The sequence below is a fragment of the Hyaena hyaena genome, unplaced genomic scaffold (genome assembly GCF_003009895.1).
Source record: "Hyaena hyaena isolate Hyena2069 unplaced genomic scaffold, ASM300989v1 scaffold_747, whole genome shotgun sequence".
Taxonomy (NCBI): domain Eukaryota; kingdom Metazoa; phylum Chordata; class Mammalia; order Carnivora; family Hyaenidae; genus Hyaena; species Hyaena hyaena.
Window position 1 is genome coordinate 50,492 of NW_024081379.1, and position 13,525 is coordinate 64,016.

The window sequence follows — 13,525 nt, forward strand, 5'->3', positions numbered from 1 at the left end:
CCTGAAGCAGGGCTTGAACACAGTGAGATCATAACCTGAGCTGAAGTCGGACATTCAACTGACTGAGCCACCCAGGTGCCCCTAAGAAAAATTTGTTTTACTGTTTATTCATTTTTGAGAGACAGAGACATTGCAAGAGGGGAAGGCACAGAGACAGAGGGGGACACAGAATCCGAAGCAGACCCCAGGCTCTGAGCTGTCAGCACAGAGCTCGATGTGGCACTGGAACTCATAAACATCAGGATGCCGACTGGAGCCAGAGTCGGACACTTAACCCACTGAGCCACCCAGGTGCCCGGAGAGAATTTCATTTTGATTTAAAAATACAAATAAAGAGAGGGTGCTACCTTGGTCTGTCGATATGTTAACTCGGCCAGGCCACAATCTGCTCTTCTGAGAACACTAATGCAGATGTGGCTGTGAAGGTATTTCCTAGCTGCGAATGAAACCCATGATCGGTTGACTGGTTATCTTAGATAATCTGCGTGGGTGGGTCTGATTCAATCCATTGCAAGAGTTTAAGAGCAAGGTGGCTCTTAAAGCAGAAGAAGAAACCTCACTGTGCACAGCCAGTGCCTGAGAGTTCCAGCTTGTGCTTCCCAGGGGCTGCCCGGCCGACTGCAGAGCTTGTGCCCAGCCTCCATGCTTCTGGAAGCCCACTCTATGCCAGAAGTCTCCATAGAGCATCTCCCACAGTTAGGCTTAGTGGCCGAACCCTGACTGATAGGAATGGGTTCTAAATTTGGAACATTTGGCGTCCCAAAGCCTTTTCCTCTCTTTCAGCTGACTCTGTGGCAGTCCCCTTAGAAAGGCAGAAATCCTAGAGAAAGAGAAAATAGCCCCATGCGGTGTACTTTAGAACTTGAACTGTCCATACTTCTTGGAGAAAAGTAAGGGCTATGATCCTGTGGGATTCTGACAGGTAGGTAAGGGGAATGTCTACCAATGAGGTCACATGGAAAATGAAGGAAGCACAAGGCCTTGCCCCAGGGATAAGGAGCCCCACCAGCGTTCTTTGCCATCATGACGTTCAGAGCCTCCCTCCTTCCAGGCAGGAGACTGGGGAAGTCTTGCCTGGGATATACGACTGTCCCAGGAAGAGTGACCTGAAGACACAACTGCAGTTTCTCTGACTAAATGCCCAGTTATATCCTTCAGTGTGGTTCCCTGTCAACACATGCTCACCATCCCCTTCTCAAATATGGGCAGAAAGGTCGGGATCATTAAACTCTGAGGACATCCTCTATTAGTGATGAAGGGGATCAAATGATATAACAGAGAGAAAACTTGAGACGAAGTAACTATGCAGTGATAAGCACCACACACACACACACACACTCACACAGAGAGAGAGAGAGAGAGAGCAAGCAGGATACTCAGGGTGATAAGAAAAAAACTCCATTTTGAAACCCCGTATTAGTCTGCAAGAACTAAACTTCTCATGTATAAAAAATTCCATTCCAGGGCACCTGGGTGGCTCAGTTGGTTGAGCGTCCGACTTAGGCTTAGATCATGATCTGGCCGTTCGTGGGTTTGAGCCCCATGTTGGTCTCTGTGCTGACAGCTCAGAGTCTGGAGTCTGGAGCCTGCTTTGGATTCTGTGTCTCCCTCTCTCTCTACTCCTCCCCAGCCCACTCTATATCTCTCTCTCAAAAAAAATAAGTAAACATTAAAAAAAAATTCCACTCAGACCCAGGAGCACCACGCTATCAATAACCAAGTTCCCTACTTTCTACTACATGGGAAAATAACATCCACAGGCCCCAAGATAATATGAGCCCCTGCTGGAATGTAGGATGCACACAAGCTTTCCCATTCAGAGACTAAGAGCACCTCACACTGTGCACTTGACACCTATGCGTTTGCAGGTGCCTCTAATGGAAAGACCCCACTGCTTGGCCTCACTAGAAATGGTAGGTTCATACACAAGGGCCTCACTCTCCACCCAGGATCAGGAGGGTAACAGTATCCTGGCTACAGATGGTTTACTTTGGATTCCTCCTTTCTCTGGGCTCCTAATGCCCTCAGGCTCCAATTTCCATGAGTTAGATATTAATCGTTGTACAATTACTGCCCATGTGCACTTTTATGTCCTCACTGAGTCCCCTGACTTTCAAGGGCAGAAGCAACCTCACACCTTCTCCTGGCCTCTCTGCACTCACTTCTTCTCCAGCCTCACCTGGGTCAGCCTAGAATACAGCTGCTGGGCCAGTGACCCCTGGGCTTGGTTGGGACTGTAAACGACAGGAGCCCTGATAGCTCATCCAGCATCCAAACCCTGGAGTCGAGATCCACCAAACTATTCAAAACCCCTCAACTGAGCATGGCTCAGAGTGGTTGATTGCCCAGGGTTTTCCAGGATCCTCTCAGTTTTAGCACTGATAATCCCATGGCCCCGGCAATCCCCCCAGCCTCCCACAGACCAGACTGGTTGTTCACCCCAGCACAGGTTATAAAATCAGGAATACGAACATGGGCACTTTTCTCCTGCCTTGAAAACACACACTCTATCTGCAATATGCTAATCAAAAGAACTGTACTGTGAAATACATATGGAGGGTGGACAGAGCACAAAGGCGTGTGCTGTGACACGGGTATGATAAGAATGTGGATAGCAAAAGTCCCTGCTTTCAAAGACCTCAGGCATCCCTGGGGAAACGGTACACACACAGATAAGAAATACCAGCCTCGGAACGATGAGCTAACTCAGGATGGGGAGAGATGCCTCATGCAGAAGTGGACGGATGTGGGTCTTGCCACAATGTGAAGGGGCCAGGTTGCACTTTTCCAGCATAATCTGTTCTGAGGCTCTTCGCCCTGCCCTCAATGATAGGGATTTCATAAATTCAGGGGCAGTTGAGTGGGCCTGGAGCTCCAGCTGAAAGGAAGCATGTGATAGATCAGTTTCTATTCTGTGTGAAGGGTGCCTCAGGTTAGTAAGCCTGAGCTCAGGCCTGACCAGAACGGACTGATTTCCCTCTGCAGTGACTGAGCAATGCTACAACTCTGTTCCTATTCTCTCATGCTCCTTTCCAGTCTGCCTTATACCGCTACCCACCCACCCAGGGAATTACCCAAATGCCCCAATTCCTCCTTCATAAACATCACCTGCACGTGCCCCTCCAGGCTTATTGCTATTCCCTGGTCCAGACTCTTGTCCTTTCCTGCTTGACAGATGGATATTAGCATCACCTCCACACCTGCCTTGCTCTCCTCCATCCTACCTGTTGCCCATGAGACAGAGTCACACCAGCCACTCTGATCACTAGAGCTTCCCTCAGTTTTGCCACTTATATAATGAGGTCTGGACTCCTTAGCATTGCCCACAGGAGGTCCTCTGTAATATGCTCCCCACTGAACCTTCTTGTTTGCCTCATTTTCTCTATTCCCTGGGCACAAAGGAGAGCATACAAAGATGTCCTATTTCCCGTTGCCAGCACACAATCTTTGTCTTCTTTCTACCATCTTATTTGGTCTTATGCCGCTCCTTCCTGGAGTGCATTCCATCTGTTGAGCCCACTTCTGCTTCAAGAGTAGAGTCGGCCTGATCTCTTCCATGACACTGCTCTGAATCATGTTAACCGGAAATGGTCCCTCCTTGGACAATCCTAGAAACACTTATCAAAATTACTCATATTGTAATCATCAAATAACTGTCTTACCTACACAGATTTGTGTTTGATCATTTTAGGAGCCATGGTCCCAAGGCTGTCCCTCTTTAAAATAGTCTTAGTTTCACTTAAAATCTTGCCTGGGACAGATAAAGTGCTCAAAAGCTGTGCATTGAATTAATTACCCAGGAATAATGCTAGGGAGCAATCTTTAGAATTCTAAACACTTATCTAACATTAATATTTTAAGAGCAGAATGGCCTAGGCAAAGCTTATATTCTATATTAGTATTTTGGAAAAGGCAAGGAAATAGATACAAAAGCTAAAGCACATATCCAAGTCTTGGAGAGATCTGAACAGGCCGTGATTCATTTTAAGGGGATCAACTTAAGAACTTTTTTAGTGGAAAATTTACTTATTCATCCTTCCCCCTGGAAGGCAGGGAATATGACTCTTCCTCAAACCTATGATAGAGAACACTAGCTTATTAGTTGCTGGCCTCAAGTCCTGACACTGATCACTTGGGAATAATCCTTGTGGAAGTGAAATGGAAAAATGCATGGATTCAGATCAAATCTCTCATAGAAGTGGATCACCCATAATTACTCCTAAGTGTAAATGAACTTCATGACATTTTTAACCTGTTTTAACACCCAACTTATTATCATCAATGGCATCTTCCAAAAATAAAACCCCAAGAGATTAAATGAGTAACTCGGGGCCACATGACCCTCCTCTTGGCCCGACTTCCTCTTCTCTCTGTGGGACAACATCTAGAATTCTAAAGTGTATCTGTTCACGTCCCTTTTCAGCTTCTGACCAGATAGGTGTTTCCGTTCCCAGTGGGCTTACGAGAGGTAGCTGAGGAGCTGCTGCAGAGTCCATTACTCGGCTTGGATCCTCTTCACTCCATTACCCTGTCAACACCAACATTTATAACATTGTCCCAGATCCCCCAGGCCAAGAGTAAACAAATCGATAGCGGTGCCATTGGCAAGGAAAAGCGATACCAGCTGCAGAAAAATCAATAGGCAGGATGGCTGTATGATCTTATTAACAATAGCTGCTGTTTTCAAATAGCATCATGTGCTGGACACTTTACACACATCACATCTTATCTTCATCACACGTCAATACAGCAAGCATTACTACTACTTTACAGATGAGGAAACCGGGCTCAGACTCGGTGAAGTTAGTAGTGACACAGCTAATACTTGACTGTTACAGGATTTAAGCCCCATACTGTCTGATTCCAAGCCTATCAAATGTCCATCTCACTGCCAGGCACCACTTAAAGGAAAAAAGAGAGTGTCCAGGGAGCCTGGAGATCCTCATCCAAGATCAAGCTACAGCAAACTGAGCTGTATGGCACTGAGCCCATTAATGTGGAGCAGAGTGACCTTCCATTTCTTGCAACTCAAATATTTATATATTATCCATTGTTTTTCCTACAAGGAACACCTAATATGTGCCTCCAGATATAGTAGCAAGGAAGTAAAATCATGGAGTCCTGTCCTGGGAACTGCATGATTCCCCCATACTGTGAATGGGAGAGGGTTGGAGATGGTGGTCAACATTTTTAACGAACAGACCAAATCCCAAACTTTTAAGCTTAGTTGATCCATCAACTTGGCCCAACTACCGAGTAGGTTTGGCTGGGTTTAACTCTTAATTCTTTTAAGATGAATTCATCAGAAACTAAGAATTGGCTATTTACCATTTATCGGATAGAGTCAAGGTTATATAATACTGTATTCATTGATTTCCCTCCCCCGCAGGAAGGAAAACTGAAATGCAAGCCTTGTTATACAAGAAGTGGACAGCCACTTCCCTCCTTCCTTGTAAGACCTCTTTTATGTCTGGAAGATATTAGAGTCTAGAGTAATTTTTGAAAAGAAAAGGTGTCAGTTTGGATAACACGGCTTCTTATATCATCATCATTGTCGTCGTCGTCCTTACTACTATTATTGCAAACATTTATTGAGCTTTTTTTCTATGTCAGACATCATGCTAGTCACTTTATCTTCATCATAATCCAATCTTTCAAATAGTAATAGGCAGTATAGTAATAATATATGCCTATCTCTAACTGAGAAAAGTAAAGCTCAGAAAGCTCAGTAATTGGTACAGGTTGGTTAGTCGGCGCTGGAATTATGCTGGGACCCAGGGCTGATTCCAAAGCCCAACTTATAATAAATATGCTCCTCTGCTTCCATGATTAAAACCTGGCCCAACATTCTGCTTTTAAGGCCACTACAGCTAAAGTTGTGAGGCTTTAATTCAAGAGTCCTTAACAGAAAAAAAAAAAAAAATAGACACTGTATGGAATATCTCATGTGATTCCTTGAAACCCAAAATATGACCAATTGGGAATGTGAAATTCGGACTCACAAGGTCTCACTTTAAATACCAGGTTTACCACTGGTTAATTTTGTGATATTTGGCAAATCACTTAACCTCTGTAACTTAGTCTCATCTGGTAAACAGCAATAAAAATTGCTGAGCTGTTGTGAGAAAAAAGTTAGTTAACATAAGACTGTAGATTGACCACAGAGAAGTATATTATTAAATAATAATACAAACTTTAAGTTTGTTAATATCAATATGCTGTAAGTATTATACAAATGTTATTATTATTTGATTAGTGAGGAAAATCTAGTATTTACCATGGTGGTAGGGTCCCCTCTCTAAGAAAAGGAAAGAAAGAACATCTCAAGGCAACCTTGCTATTCATGTATGTGACAACCTCCCTCACGACCTTGCAACATGAGACCACTTAATCAGACTGCATGTTTGTGTTATCATATATGGGGGACAAAGAAGTAAAAATATATACATAAAACTATGCCACGTGGTGTTCAGGGCTCAGTGCTTTGGATACGAACCCAACTGAGTGATGCTGGTTGGAATAAAGTTGCTTCCTGGAAAGAAAAGCCTCGGTGTCACGTCTCTCTGTGTGAGAATCCTGCTACAGCACAGCCTAAAAGAGATACCCCAAACACTTGAAAAACTTTAATAAAACCAAGATCACCCTGACGACTTTCCTCTGCAAGGGGAAGAATTTGAATGTAAGAAGAATCTTTATAACAGGGACAGTTTGTCTGTCTGTTAATTTGATTGGGGAATCTACATGGCCTCATAAACTGCATGATCCAAAATAACACTGTTTTGTATGACACAAATTGTTTGAACTTGTATCAATAACAGTCATGTCAGGGGATTCCAGTAGACCCCATGAAACATCCTTTGCTAACACAGCTAGGCAAAGATGTACGAAGTTTGATACTTCTTTGGAAGGGCCACCCCTCTTTCAAATAGATTAGAAACAGCTTTTCCCAGCTAGGATAGTCTATGTTCGGAAACAACATATCTTAAATACCTTCCCTTCATTAATTTATTACCTACTAGTTTAGACAGAGCAAGCGATTGTGTTGAATGAGTAACTAAGGGGCAAGCTGTCCAAAGAGAATTTTTGCTCTTACAAAAAAGAGACATGATTTCTGCAGAGCAGCACAGAGTATGCTGGGTCCCTCTCATGGATTCATCTCAAACACAAAATAAAACTGCATTTTAAATCCAAGGATAACACACATTCCTTGTGCAAGGGGTGAAACTAAATCATCTGCAGAAATTCTCTGTGGGGAACAAAGGCCGTCCATTGTTTTTAAAAGAAACAGTAGCAAGTCCTGTAGAGCCGAGTTGCAATTCAATGTGGGCTCTCTTCAAAACACAAAGGATAAGGTGTGCGAATTTAAGAACTTGGCATGATCACTGCCCTCTGATATTTCAGGATGCTTGAAAGCACACTGGTCATCTCATGAGGAGATCAGATCAGTTAACAAATCTGAAATATTTTATGACTCAGAGAAACACTATCACTTAAAGAAATTTCTGGATCCAGTAAGAGACAATTAACACACATTACCAGAAGTTAAGTCAGAAAAGGATTGTGGTTTAACGATCTTTTTATTTACTGAAGAACTAGGAATGAGCAGAAACTAAGCAAACACTTAAGAAACCGATGCTTTCAGAATGAATGAATGAATGAGATGAATACTTTCTTCAAAGTGAAGACTTCCTCAAAGGAGTCTCTTAGGAAGCTATAAACTTGTCCCAAGGAAGGCAAAGTGCATTTCTTTTGTAAACGCTTTTATTTATTTACTTACTTGAGAGAGGAGAGAGAATGAGAGGGGAGGGGCAAAGAAAGATGGGGACAAAGGATCCATAGCAGGCTCTGGGCTGACAGTAGAGAGCCCAACGCAGGCCTCAAAGTCACAACCTGCGAGATCATGACCTGAGCCGAAGTGGACACTGAACCAACCGAGCCACCCAGCCTCCTGGTAACATGCATTTCGCAAAAGAGCGTCTCTCAACTAGTATCTTTTCTGTCGTGACACATTGGGACCATCAATGCCCACAAGCACCATGCAGTTCCCCAAATGACGTGCAGCTTTGACCCTTCCCTCTGTAACTGCGTCTCCTCTCTCCTGAATGCAAGTATGGAAAAGGCAGTGGCATTATTCGATTATTGTTGATTTTCCCTCCTCACGTTCCATCTCACTTTCTGGGAGGAACACCTCGGCTTCCTTTTGAGAAAATAACATTTCCCTATTCTCTGCACATGTGGTTAATACTGACTTGACCCCTTCACCCCCTCTAGGGCCATCACTGGGCACTTTGAATTCAGGAACGGCCGCTCAGTATATTCCAGTGACTTGGATATTGTAGTCATCTGGGACCGCCACCTGACACAGATTGGTCTTTTGAGAGTCAATCCAGGACTTTCTTTGGAAATTTTAGAAATCAAAGGCTTCCTTTCTACCAGAGTGGCTGAAATGGTAGTATTTGAGCACAGGGCTGCTGACTCCACCTTTGTTACTCTTGAAATTACGCCTGAGAAGGGAGCCCCATAGAAATGTAAGCAGAGTCAAAAGTGGAGCAAGAAACAGGGAAACAAAGACTCAATCACGGTCGCATCTGAGCTTCTGAACCCAGCTGTGCCTGAAGCAAAGCCTACACTCTGAACCCTTCATTCTTGCCAACTATTATATTCTCCATTGTCACTGGCTTAACCTGGTGTGAGCTCAGTGTGCCCTCGAGCAGCCCTAACTGATGCTGAGTCACACTCATGACTTCAGCAAACACCTGGGTTCAGAACTACTCACTTAGAACATGTTTGTGTCTCTTTCGGAGGTTACCTTTATAGTCGCCTTTCTGGAGTCGTAAAACAACAAAACATCAGTACTTTATGCTCCCACAATTTTAAACTTCTTAAACTAACATTTATTGAGTGTGCACTAAATACCAAATACTTTGTATATAGGGTCTCATGTAATCTCTACAGAGTTCTATGAATTAAATGAATCAAGTATCATCCTCATTTTATTGATGAGGAACTGCAGACAGTGAAGAAGACTCTTCTCAGGGGGTGCCTGGGTGGCTCAGTCAGTTAAGCATTTGACTTTGGATTTTGGCTCAAGTCATGATCTCAGGGTTGTGGGATTGAGCCTTGCATCAAGCTCTGCACTGAGCACGGAACCAGCTTAAGATACTCTCTCGCTCGCTCGCTCTCTCTCTCTCCCTCTGCCCCTAGTCCATGCTCACTCTTTCTCTCAAAATAAATAAATACAATACAATACAATACAATAAAATAAATAAGGTTCTTTTAAGAGGGAGATAATAATAATTATGGTTCTTTAATTATGAGTTCCACCCAAAATAGTTTTTTTTTAATGTTACAATCAAATTTAATGATATATTCTGGTACAGTAAATTAGAGGAAACCTGGACCAAAAAAAATTAATTAAAACAAAACCAAAACTAAAATAGGCAGTTTCTCTTAGAAGTGTAAAGATTTTTTTAAAATTCTTAATGTTTATTTATTTTTGAGGGACATAGAGCAAGCAGGGGAGGGACAGAGAGAGGGAGACGCAGAATCCGAAGCAAGCTCCAGGCTCTGAGCTGTCAGCACAGAGCCCGATGTGGGGCTTGAGCCCACGAACTGCAAGATCATGACCTGAGCTAAAGTCGAAGATCAACGGACTGAGCCACTCGGGCACCCCAAGAAATGTAAAGATCTATCTGAATGTCCACGTTCTCTTGCCCAGGCCAAGATAGAGACAGACTTAGAAGTACACAGATAAGTCACACTATTTGAACCTAAAGAACACATTTCTTTATTTCTAAAGAATGAAGTTATTTTCCAGAAAGAGATATTGTCTAAAAGGATGATGTGCTTAAACACACACACTTTTTTCCCTTTTTAATGTTAATTTCTCTTAAACCTATGGATGCAATAGACCCAAGCTAAAAAAAAAAAAAAAAAAAAGTCTCCCTTCACAGCTTAACAGTGTCAGTAAATCAAAGAATATATCAAGGAACACCCCCTGACTTCCTGCAAGTGAGCAGCTGCGATGCAAGTTTTAATGTCAACGATTATATCTGTTATTTTCATGGACTAGTTCCTGCATCACAGGAATTCTCAGGAAAGAAAGTGTTTTACTCATCATGGTATAAATATAGCACGTACCGCAGAGCACCCTGATTGGTACTAAATCACTATCCTCTAGAATGGTCGATCGGCCCTTCCTCATACAGAAAGAGAATGAAAAAAAAATTGTTCTTGTATCACAATGGAATGCTATTAGAGGCTCTGAAGAAAACTGAGGCAATAGATTTATTACCTTGCTTGCCCTGGGCATCTGCTCTGAAAAGGCTTGCACATCCTTGCTTTAGAGTTGAAAATATCCAAGAGTGCCAAGCTCTTCTAAAACTGTGGGATAGGGTTACATTTGCCATCAAGGCCACTCACCCATTTCCACACCATCCCTAACCATATCCTCTATCCATACACCACACTCGTTCTGATGCATTAGGCTTAATGCCAAAGAGTTCCCACAATTAGTGTCCTTCCTTAATGATGAAGCTTATGCTCACATCCTCTCCCTCACTACCAGCTAGAGATCTCTTCTAGACCAGAAGCATTTCGGTTAACTGGAATCTTGTCTGTGATAGCAGTTTGGATGGGGAGGGAGGCCAGCAGGCAGGGGTCTCCAACCCTTAGCACAACAGAGGAATCTTACTGAGTATAATTCTTCAACCTTATCCAAGCTCTTTCCAATCTTTCCTCAGAAAGTATCCAAAATGAAATGACAAGGTATCCTTCAATGATTTACTACCCTTATTTAAAGTTTTACCATTTCAGTATTATGTATTACAGGTTTAATTCAAAAGATAGGAAGACCACAGGGATGTCCTACATCTTGACAAGATTAATGAGGCAATGCTTCTAGAGGCAATGGTTGTTTCTAGAGCTTCCACTGCACAAAGCAGGCACTAGGAAAAACAACTGAGCTTTGTCATCATGCAGCTCTAATTATCTTTCCTCCCAAGATTCTTCTGGGTTGGTTGCAGTGAGAATTATAGGACTCAAGATACATTTCTGTAGCATAGAACATGTAACAGACTAGATATAATAAAAAGTAATTCTTCATTAACAGCAACGCACATACTTTTGCTATCTCACTGAGCTTGGGGAATAAAGAAGAATGGTAAGTTTTGGGAGGACGTTTTGGGGGGAATAGGAGGAAAAATCTGAGGTGGTGAGCTATACACCAACATCTGGGTTGTACCATGGGAAAATGGCTGCACCATTCCAGAGAAGAACAGAAATCTAAGCCGTGAGTCTTTGCCACGTGAAGATGTTGAACCTCAGACCCTCACATGAAGGTTTAGTGACAAGGAGACTAGAAAGAACATCACCTAACAGCAAAAGGACTAAACATAAAACCTGCCCACTTCTGATGTAGCTCTCAATTGAAAAATAAGTAACCAAAGTAACGGTAGTGTGACCTATTATGATATTAACAGGAATGACATTTCTGCCGAGACTTCAGTCAAAGGCTTGCTCTAATTCAAGCCTGCAGCTCAAATTTATAGTCACTCTCTTTTTTTGGGGTGGGGGAGAAGAAGGCAAGAACTTGAAATAATCCTAAATTGGCGGCACCTTCTGGTAGCTAGCAGAAGAAAATACAAATCTTGCCTGTAGGAAAGCTTCCCAATTTTTGATCAAGGTTCCTACAAATTAATTTCAACAAAATATGTGCATGCACACACACACACACACACACACACACACACACAAATAAGGAATCATACAAAAATAGAAAAACAATGACAGATTTAGACCCCTACATACTTCAGATATTGGGATTATCAGGTGGGGGGGAGTAGGCCATTGAACAGAGCTATGCTCTATAGCTATTAACATAATAAAAAAGACATAAAAATATAGAAACAAAAAAAGAGTGAGAACAACAGACTAATTAAACAGGTATGTTTGAAAAGGAACAAAACATTACTTTTAAAAATAAAACATAATTGGTGAAAAATGTCTCATTGAATGGGTTTATTAGGGAGAGATGAAGAAAGAATTAGTGAATTTAAAGATAAAATCCAACACACTATCCAGAATTCAAGATAGACAAAAAATAATACTTATTATATGAGTATAGTAAGAAACATGAAGATAGAAAATTGAAGATTTATCTAGTTCAGATCTAAAATAATTGAATAGAGAGAATAAGAATGAAGTCTGATTTCACATGCTGAGAATTTTTGAGAACTAACCCATAGATATATATGTAAATAGTACCTATGAACTAGACCCATGAGAACCTAATAAATAGATACAAACAGGAAACAAATGCATCAAATAAGATACTTAAAAAGAAATCTACTATCAGATGCCAGGTAATCAAACTACAAAACACCAAAATAAAAGAGATCACCTTAAAGGAGCTTGTTGGTGTTGGAGCTTGGGGTGGTCAGAGCACTTTCAAAAGCAGGACAGACTGACAGCCACCTTTTCCACAGTAACAGCAAAAGACAGAAGACTGGTGATATATACTGATGAGGGTTTAAAACTTGCTCCCCAACAACAGAGAAACCATGTAGTATTTCTGATCTCTAAGAACACTCTGAGGTTAGCCAATTTCATACTGACTGTAACATGGCTGAATGCAGAATTGGGCACAGATGTGTCTAACAGGTTTTAGGAGCTAGTGTGAGAGGCTTCCAACACATACCTAAATAATTCCTTCAATATCAGAGGGGAAATACCCTTCATTATTGACTTGTATGGCTAGCAAAATTATCTTCCAAGAAAACAGGTGAAATAAAGTTCTTTATCAGATCAAGGGACACGTCTACAACAGAAATTCATAAGGATTTACTTCAGAAAGAAGGAAATCAAACTTGGTAATACATAAAAACTTGGAGGAGTGAGAAACAAGTCAAATAGTGACTGCATTGGTGAATTAAAAAAAAGTATCTACATAAAATAATTATCATTATCGGAGGGAGGACAGAAATAAGAAAGCAAACATACAAACAAAATTCAATCTAGAAGTTGGTCAGTGTTGATGGGCTCATTCGACTACCATTTTGGAGACTGAAATTGACATCAGACCGAACTGCATCTGGGTTTCTGGACACATATTATGCTCTGGAAATTAAATATGTTTATGGTTCTGGAAGGCTGCAGTGAGAAAGGAGTCATTTTTATGTCTTTTCAGCTGTTTCTACTGGCAAGCAAAATCACGGTAACATGAAGCGTTTTCCGCCATCACTTTTCAGAGGCCTTTTCCTGCCCCTGTGGGGTATCTTGCAGGACTGGGGCCTCAGTGGCCTCTGGATGCCAGCCTCTCCTCAGTGATGGCCTCAGAGTTAATAGCTCCGCATGAATCCGCTCGGAACTGCTGAAGAGTCATTCCAAAAGGCTGCAACAAGAATCTACCAACACTGGAAGGGGTGCCACCATTTTGGAAGCAACTCATTTCCGGCATTAAATGCATTCCTGTTTGAAATACTTTAAAAGTTGAACGAACAGAAAATAAGGAAGCAGAAACAAATCC

General features: G+C 42.0%; 1 protein-coding gene across 2 annotated transcripts in view; it reads right to left on the minus strand.

The window, feature by feature from the left end:
• Nucleotides 1-13,525, minus strand: part of CNTNAP5 (contactin associated protein family member 5) — an 802,816-nt gene that overhangs the window by 25,057 nt on the left and 764,234 nt on the right. The gene's annotated exons all lie outside the window — the stretch shown is intronic.